Source organism: Mesoplodon mirus (genome assembly GCF_964341445.2).
Source record: "Mesoplodon mirus genome assembly, chromosome: 11".
In the NCBI taxonomy this organism is placed as follows: Eukaryota; Metazoa; Chordata; class Mammalia; order Artiodactyla; family Ziphiidae; genus Mesoplodon; species Mesoplodon mirus.
This window is the reverse complement of record NC_138987.1, coordinates 42294892-42309725: the sequence shown is the minus strand read 5'-3', so window position 1 is coordinate 42309725 and position 14834 is coordinate 42294892. Positions and strand designations below refer to the sequence as shown.

Genomic DNA, 14834 nt, shown 5'->3' with positions numbered 1-14834 from the left:
GCCTCCTGGCACCTGGGGCCACGGTCCTCCGCCTGCCGGTCCGCCGCCTGCCGGTCCGCGGGGTGAGCGCGCCGAGGGAGGCGGCGCCGGGCGGGGCGCTAGCTGCCGCCTCCGCCCCCGCCGCCCGCTGCCCCCGCCGTGGGGCCGTCGCGTCCCCGGCCCATGCCCGGCGCCGCCTCCCCGCAACCGTGCCAGCCGCGCCCCCGCGGCACGCGCCGCCCCTTCGTCCCCCGCCCCAGCCGGGCCGCTGGGGCGGCTCGCGCGGGTGGCCCGCCGGGAAGCCCCGCCCCGCGCGGGACACAGCCCCCGGACGGCGGCGCCCGATTGGATGCCCTCGGGGACGGGGGCGGGGCCGCCCTCGGGGGCTCCCACCGCCGGCCCCACTGCTGCAGCACCTGGGGGAAACTGAGGCCGGGGAGGCGGAGGGACCGCCAAGGTCACCGGGCGGGTGGGCACAGCGCCGCGATGGCACACCGCCTGCGGCTGGGGATCGGCGAGCGTCCTGCCCCGCGCATTGGGAAGGGCTGAAATCTAGGAGGGGCGGGCGCGAGGCTGCGGGAAGGGTGGAGGTTCCCGTCCGGGGCCCAGGCCACGCTGGCGAGGCCCCTCCTCCCTCGGGGAGCGCGGCTCTGCCAGTCTGTGCGATGAGCTGGTCTAGACCGGGCACCTAAGCGCGGATGCCCTCAAGTCTGGGGAGAGCGCGGGGCTGGGGGCGGGCGGGGAAGGACCTTGTCCGGGGAAGCCCAGAATGCAAGAGAAAAAAGGGAACGCAAGCTGCGAGGACGCGTCAACAGGTGGCGGACTTGCCGCGGCGAGTGCGGCGGGCGGGGGACCCAGAAGAGTGAAGGGCAAAGGGGCCGGGCGCCGGGAGGAGCTGTCTACTCCGACCAACCGCCCAACCCCCCCAGCCCACCCTACTCCGGGCTGTCAGAGAGCCTGCCCCTCCCCCCATGCGGCAAGGGTGAGGGGCTGACTTTGTGCCCAGCCGAGGCGCTGGGCTTCTGCCAGCGCAGGGGGGAGGTCGCGGCCCGGCAGCCAATGGCGGAGAGCAAGAGCGAGAGCTGCAAAGCGGCTTTGTTTGCGCGGCGACGCCCGAGCTCCTCGCGCCGAATGCACAAAGCCCCCGGTGCCTGCGCATCAGGACGCCGCTCCTGCGGGAACGAAATGTGTGCTATGCCAGCCCCGCTCCCTGCCCTCCCGCTGCTCCGGCCACTGTTCTCTTTGTAGCGGCGAGTGCCCAGGAGGAGCTACTCCGCGCCTGAAACAGCTCCAAACAAATCCCCGCACTACACCGAGACGCTGGAGACTCGGCCGTCCCGGACCCTTTCACATATGTGTTAAGCTCACCCTTGTTGATTGGCCCCATGCCTGTGATGAACTTTGCCCCACCCAGCAGACACTCACATAACCTTCCCACTAACACATTGACAAGCCCAACTCTTATTGCACATGCTATAGAGCAATGGACAATTTTTGTATTCTGTTTCAGAGTTTACGAAGTGATCCGTGTCCATTATATCCTGGATATCTCATAGGCTGGGCAGGCAACAGTATTATTTATTTATGCAGCTAGGGGTCCCTACCGAGCTCATGTCCTCATGAGGGCATCCAGTCTCAGAGATGTCACCTGACATACCCCAGATCCCATGCTGTCAAGAACCAAGAGTGCAAACAAGGGTTGTCGACTTCTTTTCCCAGATGCACCACGATGGTCTGTCATAAACCCAGTTAAATCCGGCACTTGGAAAGGCCTGGTAAAAATTGTTTTGAACAAGGGCAAAGGAAGCTGCATAGGGGTCAACAGAGTACTGTGTACTCCCCGCAGACATAAAGAAATGATGTTCTTGGGTTCTTGGGGCTCCCAAGGTTTTAGGGAGAGAAAACTTGTTTTTCACGCATGTGACGAAATCTATCACCTTTGAACAAATGCTCTCAGCCAGTCCCTTGCCTCCCCTTCCCCAGGAAGAAAGGAGAAGGATGCTCAGAACATTTTCTCATGGGAATATTCATGAAAGGGCTCCATACATGCTGCCCCCAGGGGACCATGTGTTCCTGTTTACCTTGAGCAGACTTCTGTTAGCCGTGAAAAACATGTCACACCCAGGAGGAACTGTCACAAAGGACATCCCCCTCCCTGCCCCCAGCTCCTGGAAGTCCCCCCCACCCGTCACTGCCTTCAGCACTGATGAAGCGTGGGCAGTACAACAACCTAGACAGCCTCCTGTGCAGGGGCTGAGCGGAAACGTGTAACTTCAGGGACAAATCAGTGCTTTTCAATATGCATCTGAGCATCACCTGAGTTCCTCAGGTTTCTTGGTAAGTACTAGGGGCACTTGGGGGCCCGTGCGTCTTAGTTCATAGCTTCCATTTATTTGGTGCTGATGCTGTTTTGGGTCCTGTTTCACATTTTCTAATCTTGAAGATGTTTGGAAAAATAATTATTCTTGTGCCCACATTACAATAGGGAGACTGAGGCACAGAGGCCCCCCGCCCCCTGTACCAGGTCACACTGGCCAGTTGCAGAGCCCAGGAATGGAAACGGGTCTGTGCCGCTCACACCTGCCCTGCTGAGCCACTTCCGGATGTACCCAATCCCACTAGAGCAGCCGAGGCTCTCCCTTGGCCTCCAGGGGGAAATCAGGAAGCGGGACATTCAGAAGAGGAGAAGGGCATAGCAGGAGGAGGCTCCTGCCACTAGACACCAGGCAGCAGGTTAGACCCTGAATGTGCAAGCAGGTGACGTCAGCCATCTGTGTTCAGAAGCTGGCCTTGACCCCTGCAGGGGCGAAGTGTCTCCCCCAGGTCTTGGGTCCAGGCACCAGACAGAAGTCTGCCTGTTTGCCCTGCAGTTTAGGTAAGCCCTTTTCCAGGAACTGTCCAAAGACTCTGTGGGTCACTTGTTTGCCCTTTGCTGATGTGCAAAGCCTCCTGATGAGACGGAGTTTGTGCTTCTGGGGTGTCATTGGCCGGGGCAGTGGCCTCTGATCTCCTGGAAGCGTGCCCTCTGGTCAGGTGGTGGAACTCAGTGGGGACAGGGGACACAGACTAAGAAAGGGAGAGTGCACTGTTGGCAAGTCCAGAGCTGCTCTGTGGCCCACGGCTGGACCTCAGCAAGGACCAACCATGGGAGTGTGCATGGCTGCCATTCTAATATTGATGGTAAAACCTCAGGGGTCCAGGCAACAGAGTCTTGCCACACAGGTGAAGGCACAGAACTCACAATTGTCCCCAAAGCAGCTGGGTTCATCCTCATTTTGCAGAGGTAGAAACCAAGGGAACGACATCCTTTGGCCAAGGTCTCCAAGAGGGAGCAAGAACCTGGCTCTCAGACTCCAAACCCACTCTACTGGGTAACCCCAGGGCGTGGCCGTCTGGTCCAGAAGTCTGCGCTCTCCTGGCCTGATAACCCGGCTGCCTCTGGTAGACCCGGGAGCATACTGTGAAGGGTCAGTCTGGGCCCCAGATCTCCGGGGGCGGGGCGGGGCGGGCAGCAGCAGCAAATGCACAGGCCTGTGGCAGGAGAAAGAGGCCACATGCAAGGGGAGACTGGAAATGGTACAAGCCAGCAGGAGGTGGGCAGTGACCTGTAGCCTGGTAGGTTGTTTGTCTTGACTCCATCAGATCAGTAACAAATAACAAATAACAAATGATACATGTTAACCAAGTGTTATCGCTGAAGCAGAGCAGGTGGTGGTGGGTAAATCTACGCACTCACTTGAGGTCCACAGGGTCTGGAACCTTCTTCAGGCCCAGCAACGGGTGCTGTCATAGACACCAGGCCCCTTTGATAACTAACCTGTCCCCAGCCAAAGTTTACAGACTGGCTTTGCTACAGGCCTCACCTGGGCGTGGGTCTCTGTCTCTGTCGTTCTTAAGATGCCCAAGGCAGCTCACCGGCAGCAATGCTCCCCCACCTGCCACCATCCCTCCCTCCTCATCAGCACAGGCTATTCCAGCCCAGGTGGCTTAAGCTCCTTGGGACAGCCTGGGTCATTGATATCTTGGTTCAGAGCTTGGGCTTGGAGCTTCAGAAGCTGGATGACCTGGAAGGTGAGAATCTCACCGTAAAGATGATATATAGATGAATTTGGTCAATAAAGGGCGCCCTGCTCTGCTGGAGGTGGAGTTTGCTATTATCTGACCCGGATGAGGGTCCCCAACTGTGAATTGCACTGTGGTGGGTGGGTGAGGTCGGGGGGCAGTTATGTGCAGAGATAAGACAGGTGTGTTGACCCACAAATGCATAAGAAATGCAGGTATCTGTGGGCATCACTGCCTCTGTCTGGGACACCCCCCAATTCCTTCATGAAATTAATAGACAGAACCTGGGATTTGAAGTCAAACAGACCTGGATTCAAATCCTTGCTCTACCTTTTACTTGCACTGTAACCTTAAGCAAACCACTTGACCTCCTGTCTGAACTTCCTCCTCAATAAAATGGGGCAGCGATGCTGAGCTCCCCGGGGCCTGGGGTGAGAATTAGGAAGGAGCGTGTAGGAAGTGCAGGGACAGGACCTGATAGGTGGGTCACATTTGAGACTTGGTGATCACCTGCTTGAGGGCTCTGCCAAGGGTCACCTCCTCCAGGAAGCCCGCTTGGCATCATCCCAGCCGCAAAGCTGCCCTCTTCCCTGTGTTGCCACCACCTCCCACATGGCTTTTGTCTGGTTCAGCACTGTTTTCACAGTGCCTATCTCCCTGCCTGCCTTGCCACTCAGAATAGCCAACACGACTGAATCCTTGAACCTCTCCGACATCAGGTGAGGTGCCTGTTTCTTGCTCCCTCTCGTGATGCTCAGATACATGCTGGTACCTGCACTTTACGGAAGAGTCCCGACAACCAGTCGAGGCAGCATGACCTCTGCCCCTGGCTGCCAGCTCCCTCCCCCAGGCCTTCATCCCTGGGTGCAGCACAGGCCTGGAACCCACACCACCAGGCCCCATAATGTGTGAGGGAGTGGCCAGCATGTCTGTCAGCATATCCAGGCCTTGGTTTTCACTAAAATGGAAGTGGACCGTGGTCCTCAGTCCCCCGAAGGGACAGGCCACATTTGACGAAATGTTCCCTGTCTGTGGCAAAATGGGCAAAAGAGCCAGGGACTTTGTGGTGAGTTTTCTGTAAAGCTAGTCACCGTAAAGAAATACGCTCTTTCTCCCTGGGTGTGTCCTTGACACTTTTAGCTGTTGTTGAAAATGCGTTTTCATACTAAAAGTGTCTCGGGTGAGGTGCTGATAATAGCTTACAGGGATGGTGTGTCTTGACTTGACAGCCCCATGTTTGTCCCCAAAGCCGTGTAAAATGTTGTTTTGTGAGCCCAAAGTCCGGTGAACCTGCCCAGGTGACCTCTGTTTACCGATAAACACAAAGCAAGTTGAAAAGGCCTCCTGACATTTTTCCAGTCTTCTTGCCCAGCTCTCTCTTCCAGATTTACTTATGATATTTATTTTCACGTCAACTCCTCGGCTTGTGTTGAGACTTGCAGCTGGGAATATAAAATCCTACGGGAGGGCCTGATTTTGATCTTTGACAAAGTGAGGGAGCAGGGTGTGGACAGCTGCCTCGGGAGCCTCCAGGGGTCAGACCCACTCTGAGCCCCAGCTCACACGCCATCGGGTACCCTCGGGGCGGGGGCCAGGCCTGGGGATGAGCGTTCCCTCTGCCTGGGAGCCTGAGGTGTACAGGGGAGGGCTTTCATCGGAGGCCGGAGGGAAGCTGAAATCTACATGCGGGAACACTCTAGAAGGTGCCAGTGGCATGGGGCAGAGGACACAGGACCAGCACCCTGGTAGGCAGGGTCCTTATTAGCTGGTGGAAAAGACAGACTGGGGACTGTAGACCCATCAGTTCATTTCTCTAAGTTGAAATATTAGATGAAATCAACTTTCTGGGCAAGCATTACTGCTGAGTTTAATTTGAAAACAACCCCTCCCCTCAAAGGGATCTAGTGATTGCTAAGTAGATGCCAAGGACTGAGCTGGTGCTTTCCAAGCGTGACACCCATTTCACCATCCAGCGCCCCCAGCCCTGATTTCTGCCAGGAGAGCAAGGTGGGCTGTACCCACTTTGTCCCGGACTCCCTGGCCTCCAGCTTAATATGAGGGAGAGTCCCTGAGTAGTTGCCTCCTACCTTGACTTCTGTCCTTACATGTCCCTTTCCTGTCAAGGTCAAGGCCCAGCCTTTCCAGACTGGCAAAGGCCCTTGGGGCAAAATCCGCTGCAGCGCCGTCACGCCATTCCTGCACCTCGCCAGACTTGGCCTGGAGGTTCTCCACTGTCTTGGCCACTCTTAGAGGCTTTTAGCATAATTTTTAATTTTAATTTTTTTATCAAGATAAATACAGTTAGGAAATGTCCTTTTGATCATTTTTTATCTTGTATAAGATCGTTACAATATTGATTTGTTAGACTTGTTTACATATTAAATTATAAACATTTAATTTACCATATATATTGCAAATCATGATTTCCAGTTTAATTTTATTTTATCTTTGTTTTTCTAATTGTATGCAAGGCTTTTTTTTTTGTATGGTGAATAACATGTATTTAAAAATTTTTTTTATTGGAGTATAGCTGCTTTACAATGTTGTGTTTCTTTCTGCTGTATAGCAAAGCGAAGCAGTTATACATATACATATATCCACTCTTTTTTAGATTCTTTTCCCATATAGGTCATTACAGAGTATTGAGTAGAGTTCCCTGTGCTCTACAGTAGGTCCTTATTAGTTATTGTCTTATATGTAGTACTGTGTATATGTCAATCTCAACCTCCCAGTTTATGACTCTCCCCGTTTTCCCCCTGGTAACCATAAGATTGTTTTCTATATCTGTGACTCTATTTCTGTTTCGTAAATAAGTTCGTTTGTACCAATTTTTAGATTCCACATGTAAAAGATATCATACGGTATTTGTCCTTCTCTGTCTGACTTATTCACACAGTATGACATAACGTAATTTTTTAAATGACTTTTTTATTCAAAATTTTTACTTGTTTTTCTAGAGACAGAGGGTCGGTCCAAATAATCTGGCCTGCCATTACTGGACCTAGAAGCTTAAACCATTGTTTCAATCGTCGGTGATATTTATTTACCTTCCCATTCAGGTGTTAAACAGCTCGAAGACTGGGTCTGTGTGTCCCCACCTCATGCTCTGCGTGTACCCAGCTCTCCTGGCACAGAGGAGATGGCAACTAATCAGGGGTTTTTGAGCACGTCCCTTAAGGGTGCTGTTGATCCGGAGGAAAGCAGGTGGGTAACTGCCTCTCTTCCTGGGCAGAGGATCAGGTGCCCAGAGCCTACCCCTGGCTCGGCTGCCTGGAGAGCATGTTGATGATGTGCCCACTGGATACAGGGCACTCTGTGCTCAGCACTGCTCAGCCCCAAGCAGCCCTGAAGGCAGCTGCCCTCCTCCCTGCTCCCAACTGTGAAAACTGAGGCTGAGAGGCTGACCCATTGCCCTGAGCCTCATACCTGAGAGCTGTAGGCCTGGGCCTGGTGCCTGTTGGCCTGGCTCACGTGTCCTCACTTTTTCCACTGTGCCTACTACTCCCTCCCGGGCTCTGTGACCTTGGATAGCCATGACCGTCCTGCATCTGTTCCCAACCGACCGTAAACTGAGAGGCAGGGCTGGATGATCTCAAAGTCCCCTGCCAGCTCAGGACTCTGCGTTGTGCTCAGGGGTGTGACCGTGCCAGGCCCCAGAGGCCAGCTGCCAGGCCCCAGAGGGAGGCATTTTTTCCTGCCTTGCTGGGGAAAAGCAGACACAGGACTCTTCCGGCTGAGCTCTTGTGTGAATTACCATCAGCGACTCGTCTTATGCTCTGTGCTTTGGAAATGCTTTTGGGACCAGCCTCCTGGCCTGGAATCTGCCTCCAAGTCTGTGGCCTGGGGGGAAATCAGCTTCCTTTTTAGCCTGGAACCTCACAGGCCAAGGCTGGTCAGCTGAAAGTCACCCACCTCTGCTTCTGTAAACACACAGCAGACAGACTGTGCCATGTCTCACCCCAACCCCGTACCAGGGAGGACACACTCACCGGGCCTTCCTACCCTCCACTTCCTCTTCTGGGGACTCCTCCAGGTCTGCCTGCAGCTTTGGTCTAAAAATATGCTCTGGCTTCTTGTTGGAAACAGTAGAGGTGAGAGATCCTGTCAGTAAGAGGAAGAAGTTACCCGATGGGGCATGCTTTGGCCAATTAACAGAACAACGGGAACCCCAGCTGGCTGCCCCATGCATTCCCCTCTCATGCACCAGGATATTAGGGAAACAGAAGGCTGCCTCCCAGTCAGACCTGGGCCCCCTCACCCAGTAGCTCCTGCCCCTTTTGGAAGGCAGCCAGAGAAGTCGGCTGGGGAAGGGCTTCTTGGCAGGGCCTAAGGTCCAACTGGAACTTTCTGGACTGGGGGGTTCCTTCAGGGCAGGACCCCATGGAATCCTTGCTGTGCCCCTGGGTCCAGGCCCAGGCCCTGAAAGGAAGGCTCAGGCAGCCACGGGGGTGACACTGGGCCCATCCCTGAGAGAGGCTCCCTGTCGTCCTCAGCCATTTTGGTCAGGGAGCAAGGCCAAGCTAAGAGTCTGAGCTCTAATCCCACCTCTGCTGGGTGAACTTGGCCAGTTGCCTCACCTCTCAACTCCTCAGTTACTTTGTGGGGAGAATTAAGGCTGCCCTTGGAGGGTCACTGTCAGGGTCAGAGGCAATGAAGGTCAGCATGGCTGCAGGCCCCTGACTCCGCCCCCAACTCTGCTGGTCCTGCCCTTTCTGCTGGGCCCTCATTTCTCACTTCCCTTATCCTCCAGCCGTCAGGCTCTGTCCCGCCTGCACAGCGCCCCCACCCCCACCCCCCCATATCCCTGCACAGCTGGCAGCCTCACAGGCCTGTGCAGAGCCCCTGGGCCTGACACCTGGGGTCAGCCAAGGTGACATCCCCACCTCTCTCTCCAGCGTCTCTGCTTGCAATCTACCATGTCCAATGTGCTTTTACTTCTGCAGGGCATCTCCTCCTCCCACTTCTGTTTTTCCTTTCATGCACCACCTCTTCCAGGAAGACCTCCCAGATCTCCCCTCTCTGGGCCGTGTTCCTTTTCTGAGCTCTCTCAGCCCCAGTTCCTCTGCTGATCTCTGTGTGTTATACTAGTCTGTTTACTGATCCATCTCCCTCACTAGATTGGAAGGAAGTTTCTTGGGGATTAGGATCTTATCTGAGATTATTAACAACAATAACAGAAACAGAAATGATGAACTTTTAAAAAATCATTTTTAAAAAAAATTTTACATCCTGCATGTTCAGATCTAACAATGCCCAGCTACTTTGTGCAGAAGACTTTCACTAGTGATTGCTTTTATTCATACTGCGGTGTTATTTTATAGTGAAATATATCACAAATGCATTCTATAATTTTGTTTGTTTTTAATATGATGAATATTGTATTCACTATAGTTAAATAAACTATTTTTCGCATAGTAATTTTTAATTGTGGTAAAATATACATAACATAAAATTTACCATTTTTAAGTATATGGTTCAATGGCATTAAGTACATTCACATTGTTTGCCGCCTTCACCACCATCCAGAACTTTTTTCATCTTTCCAGACTAAAACTCTGGACCCATTCAACTGTAGCTCCCCATTTCTCATTCAGGATTTTTAGCTGCTCTAAAAGAGATTTTTGGAACATTTGGTGAAATCAGAATGAGGTCTGTCCTCTAGATAGTGTCATATCGGTGTCAACTTCCTAATTTTAATCATCGTATGGTGGTTGTATAAGATAGTGATTCTTAAACATTTTGGTTTTATGACTCCTTTATCCTCTTAAAAGCTATTGAGAACCCCAAGACGTTTTGTTTCTGTGGGCTATACTTGTCTATATTTTTGGTATTAGAAAATAAAACTGAAAAAAACTTTAAGTATTTATTAATTCATGTAAAAATAACACTAATAAGCCCTTCATATCTTAACATATGTAACATTTTATGAAAATGATTATAATTTTCAAAGCCCCCCCAGATTTTAAAAAACATTTTTTCAAATCCCCTTAATGTCTGGTTTACTAGAAGGTAGCTGGATTCTCCATTTGCTTCTTCCTTTTTTTTTTTTTTTTGGATGACTCCTATTTTTTAAAATTTATGTTATCGAAGTATAGTTGATTTACAATATACAGCAAAGTGATTCAGTTATATATATACATATTCTTTTTCATATTGTTTTCCATTATGGTTTCTCACAGAATATTGAATATAGTTCCCTGTGCTCTACAGTAGGACCTTGTTATTTATCCTCACGTCTGCTTCTGCAATCAATCTCTTGCAATTGTCATTTTTGTTGACGTCTGTGAAAAAAATCTAGCAGGTGGAGGAAGTGGTGTAATTTAATAGTGAGTTCAGGTAATTGTGGGTATTCTTTGACACTGCCCCTAAATTCAGCAAGTGGATGTTTCTTTTCTTTTTTGATATAACACTTTATTGCTGTATACTTCACATGCCATAAAATTCATGCTCTTAAAGGGCACGATTCCCATGGTCTTTAGTACCTCACAGAGGCCCAGCCCTCACCATTGTCTACTCTTCCTGTGGCCTGGACGGTGTTCGAAGGAGTGTGCTCAGCTCAGGGGAAAATCAGGACTACTGCCCCCAAACCTGATAGGAAGACAGCATGGAAGGGGAGTTGCCAGGAAGACAGGAGTCCAATTAGGAGAATCCTCAAGCCCCCAGACAGGCTGACACCGAGTCCTTCTCCCCTCCTAAGGCCACATGGGAGGACGAGCTTCAGCAGGGTTGACCATAACCATGGAAGAGAGAGCATCCCCCGTGCCCAACATGGTAGGGCTGATTTTGCGTCCGCTGGGAGGGGGGATATATCAATATGAAGCCTCTGAGAAACGCAGGAAGTATTCGTGAACTGTCGTTAAGTATTAGAAAATAAAATGAGAGAAGCATGCGGAGGTCAAGAGCACAGCCATTGTGTGAGTGGCCTGTGGCTGCTATAACAAATGACCACAAACATAATGGCTGAAAACAACCCAGGTTTATTCTCTTGCAGGTCCCGAGGTCAGAGTCTGACGTGGGTCTCATGGGGCCAATGACAAGGTGTGGGCAGGGCTGAGTTCCCTCTAGAAGCTCCAGGGGAGAATCCGTTTCCTGCCCTTTTTCAGATTTTAGAGGTGCCCACATTCCTTGGCTCGTGGCCCCTTCCTTCTGTTTCCAAGCCAGCAGGGTAGCGTCTTCCAATCTCTCTCTGACTCTGACCTACTTTCTCTCATGACCCTTGTGATGACCTTGGACATACAGAGAAAATCCAGGATAATCTCTCCATCTCAAGATTCTTAACTAATCCCATCTGCAAAGTCCCTTTTGTCATAGAAGGCAGCATATTCACAGATTATGGGAATCAGGATGTGGACATCTTGGGGGGCGTTATTGTGTCACCACAGTGGTCAAGAGCGTGGCCACTGGAGCAGACTGACTCTGCCATTTGCTGCCTGTGGGGCCTTGGACAAGTCATTTCACCTCTCCACGCCTCAGTTTCCCCATCTGTAGAGAGAAGATAATGACAGTCCTACCCCATCAGGCTGCTGGAAGGGTCAGTGAAGTCATATCCATGCATTCCTCAGGGCAGGCCAGGCACTCGACAAGGGCTGGGTGGAGGTTTGCACTTGTGGGACCATCAGAGCTACAGGGGGGTTGGACTTTACTGGCCGTGGGCCTGGGGCAGGGGCCAGATGCCCTCTGCAGCCCAGGAACCTGGTCTTGATAGGGCACAAGCGGACCTCCAGCCCCCTTCCTGGGCTGCTCTGGTTGGCTCTGAGAGATAAATGTGCAGCCCTGGAGGGGAGGCTCATCTGTGTCCCAGAGCCTGCAGGTCCAGCCACCTTCTCCCACCTCCATCCGGGGGAGCTTCCCGGGGAGCTGGGGAGGAGCCTGGGGGCGGCACCCAGGCAGCAGGCCGCAGGGAGGGGTCCCGGTCCAACCCCCTACTGTGCAGGTGGGGAGACGAGAGAAGGATGAGCCAGCTAAGGTGGCCCAGGTGCTACTGGTCTCCTGACTCCCAGCCTCCTGCTGTTTCCACAACCCCTTGTGGCAAATGTCGAGGGATGTGGGTAGTGGCCATGTTTCTGGAACCTCCCGTGGCCACGGCCCATGTAGCTGGGGAGGGACCGCCCCCTGAGATCACCCATCCATCTGTCCATCCCCTCCTAAGGGCAGTGCTGGTCACACCCACACTCAAAGACCCTCAGGCGTGCCCTGGGAGGGTGCAGGAGGGCAGGGAGTGGCTGGGGGCGCCCTGGCCACACACAGCTTTTTCTTGGATTTAACACGTTTACATGAAAGGACTTGAGTTTCCTTCAGTGTCACGTCCTCCCGTATCACTGGGAAGTCATGGGCGCTGAGTGTACCCTTGGAGCATGAGTCATCCATTGGCCGAGTGGTGGAGAAGAGACGGAATCAGAATTTCTCCGTCCCACCCCACCCCGCTCAAAGCCTCCATTTTTCTCTGTTAATATATAATGTATCTGCATTTCTCTAATGAGTTGTGATGTTGAGCATCCTTTCATGTGTCTGTTCCAATCTGTATGTCTTCTTTGGAGAAATGTCTCTTTAGGCCTTCTGCCCATTTTTGGATTGGGTTGTTTGTTTTCTTGATATTGAGCTGCATGAGCTGCTTGTATATTTTGGAGATTAATCCTATGTCAGTTGCTTCATTTGCAAATAATTTCTCACATTCTGAGGGTTGTCTTTTCATCTTGTTTATGGTTTCCTTTGCTGTGCAAAAGTTTTCAAGTTTCTTTAGGTCCCGTTTGTTTATTTTTGTTTTTATTTCCATTTCTCTACGAGGTGGGTCAAAAAGGATCTTGCTGTGATTTATGTCATACAGCGTTCTGCCTTTGTTTTCCTCTAAGAGTTTTATAGTGTCTGGCCTTACATTTAGGTCTTTAATCCATTTTGAGTTTATTTTTGCGTATGGTGTTACGAAGTGTTCCTTTTTTAAAAAATTATTTAATTTATTTATTTTTGGCTGTGTTGGGTCTTTGTTGCTGTGCGTGGGCTTTCTCTAATTGCGGCGAGTGAGGGCTACTCATTGCGGTATGTGGGCTTCTCATTGCGGTGGCTTCTCTTGTTGCGTAGCGCGGGCTCTAGGCGCGTGGGCTTCAGTAGTTGTGGCTCGCAGGCTCAGTGGTTGCGGCTCGCGGGCTCTAGAGCGCAGGCTCAGTAGTTGTGGCTCACAGTCTTAGTTGCTCCATGGCATGTGGGATCTTCCCGGACCAGGGCCTGAACCTGTGTCCCCTGCACTGGCAGGTGGATTCCTAAGCACTGTACCACCAGGGAAGTCCCAGGAAGTGTTCTAATTTCATTGTTTTACACGTAGCTGTCCAGTTTTCCCAGCAGCACTTATTGAAGAGGCTGTCTTTTCTCCATTGTATATTCTTGCCTCCTTTATCAAAGATAAGGTGACCATAGTGTGTGGGTTTATCTCTGGGCTTTCTATCCTGTTCCATTGATCTATATTTTTGTTTTTGTGCCAGCCACACCCATCATCAAAAAATCTACAAACAATAAATGCTGGAGAATGTGTGGAGAAAAGGGAACCCTCTTGCACTGTTGGTGGGAATGTAAATTGCTACAGCCACTATGGAGAACACTATGGAGGCTCCTTAAAAAACTAAAAATAGAACTACCATACGACCCAGCAAGCCCACTGCTGGGCATATACCCTGAGAAAACAATAATTCAAAAAGAGACACGTACCACAAGGTTCACTGCAGCACTATTTACAATAGCCAGGACATGGAAGCAACCTGTGTCCATCGACAGATGAATGGATAAAGAAGATGTGGCACATATATACAATGGAATATTACTTAGCGATAAAAAGAAATGAAATTGAGTTTTTTGTAGTGAGGTGGATGGACCTAGAGTCTGTCATACAGAGTGAAGTAAGTCAGAAAGAGAAAAACAAATACCGTATGCTAACACATATATATGGAATCTAAAAAAAAAAATGGTTCTGATGAACCTAGGGACAGGACAGGAAAAAACACACAGACGTAGAGAATGGACTAGAGGACACGGAGAGGGGGAAGGGTAAGCTGTGACAAAGTGAGAGAGTGGCATGGACATATATACACTACCAAATGTAAAATAGATAGCTAGTGGGAAGCAGCCGCAGAGCACAGGGAGATCAGTTCAGTGCTTTGTGACCACCTAGAGGGGTGGGATAGGGAGGGTGGGAGGGAGACGCAAGAGGGAGGGGATATGGGGATATATATATATGCATATGGCTGATTCACTTTGTTATACAGCAGAAACTAACACAACACGGTAAAGCAATTATACTCCAATAAAGATGTTAAAAAAATATATATATATATAATGTAAGGGGTACTTATTTCAGAACAATAGAAGGATCCTGGCCTTGGCAGCCTGTTTGACCTTGAGTGAATCCCTCCCCTCTACCCAGGATGTGCACAGCCAGCCCCGAGCTAGGGAGGGGCCAGCCACGACCACAGCTGCTCATCCCTGCGCCCCTCCCAGGAGTTGCACCAAGGGAGTGAATCTGACCTTCAGCAGAGTGTGTGCTGCCTGCAGGGGAGAGTGGGGAGCTCCAAGACCAGGGCTCTACTTCCTCATCCAGTAGAGGAGAAAGACGAGGGTCAGAGAGCCCCTGGACTCTGCACAGCTGAGTCACTGGTGGAACGGAAGCCCCGCCTGCCATCTTGAGCACGTACGCATGTGCAGGACCGCGCACGTGTGTATATGCTTGTGTATGGGTGTGTGAGAGCAGGTATGCATTTCTGTCTGCATGTGCATACGTGTGACTGTGTGCATTTGTGTGCCACCTGAGT

At 51.3% G+C, this 14834-nt stretch overlaps 1 protein-coding gene across 2 annotated transcripts in view; it reads right to left on the bottom strand.

Moving 5' to 3' along the window:
* The window catches only part of PPARA (peroxisome proliferator activated receptor alpha), a 71225-nt gene extending 71139 nt beyond the window's left edge, over positions 1–86 (bottom strand). The window contains exon 1 of one of the 2 annotated variants that reach the window (XM_082636730.1): positions 13–86. The gene's annotated coding sequence lies outside the window, so the exon portion shown is untranslated. The remainder of the gene's footprint in view (positions 1–12) is intronic. The other variant, XM_082636732.1, reaches the window with a different exon arrangement.
* Positions 87–14834: the final 14748 nt, after the last annotated feature.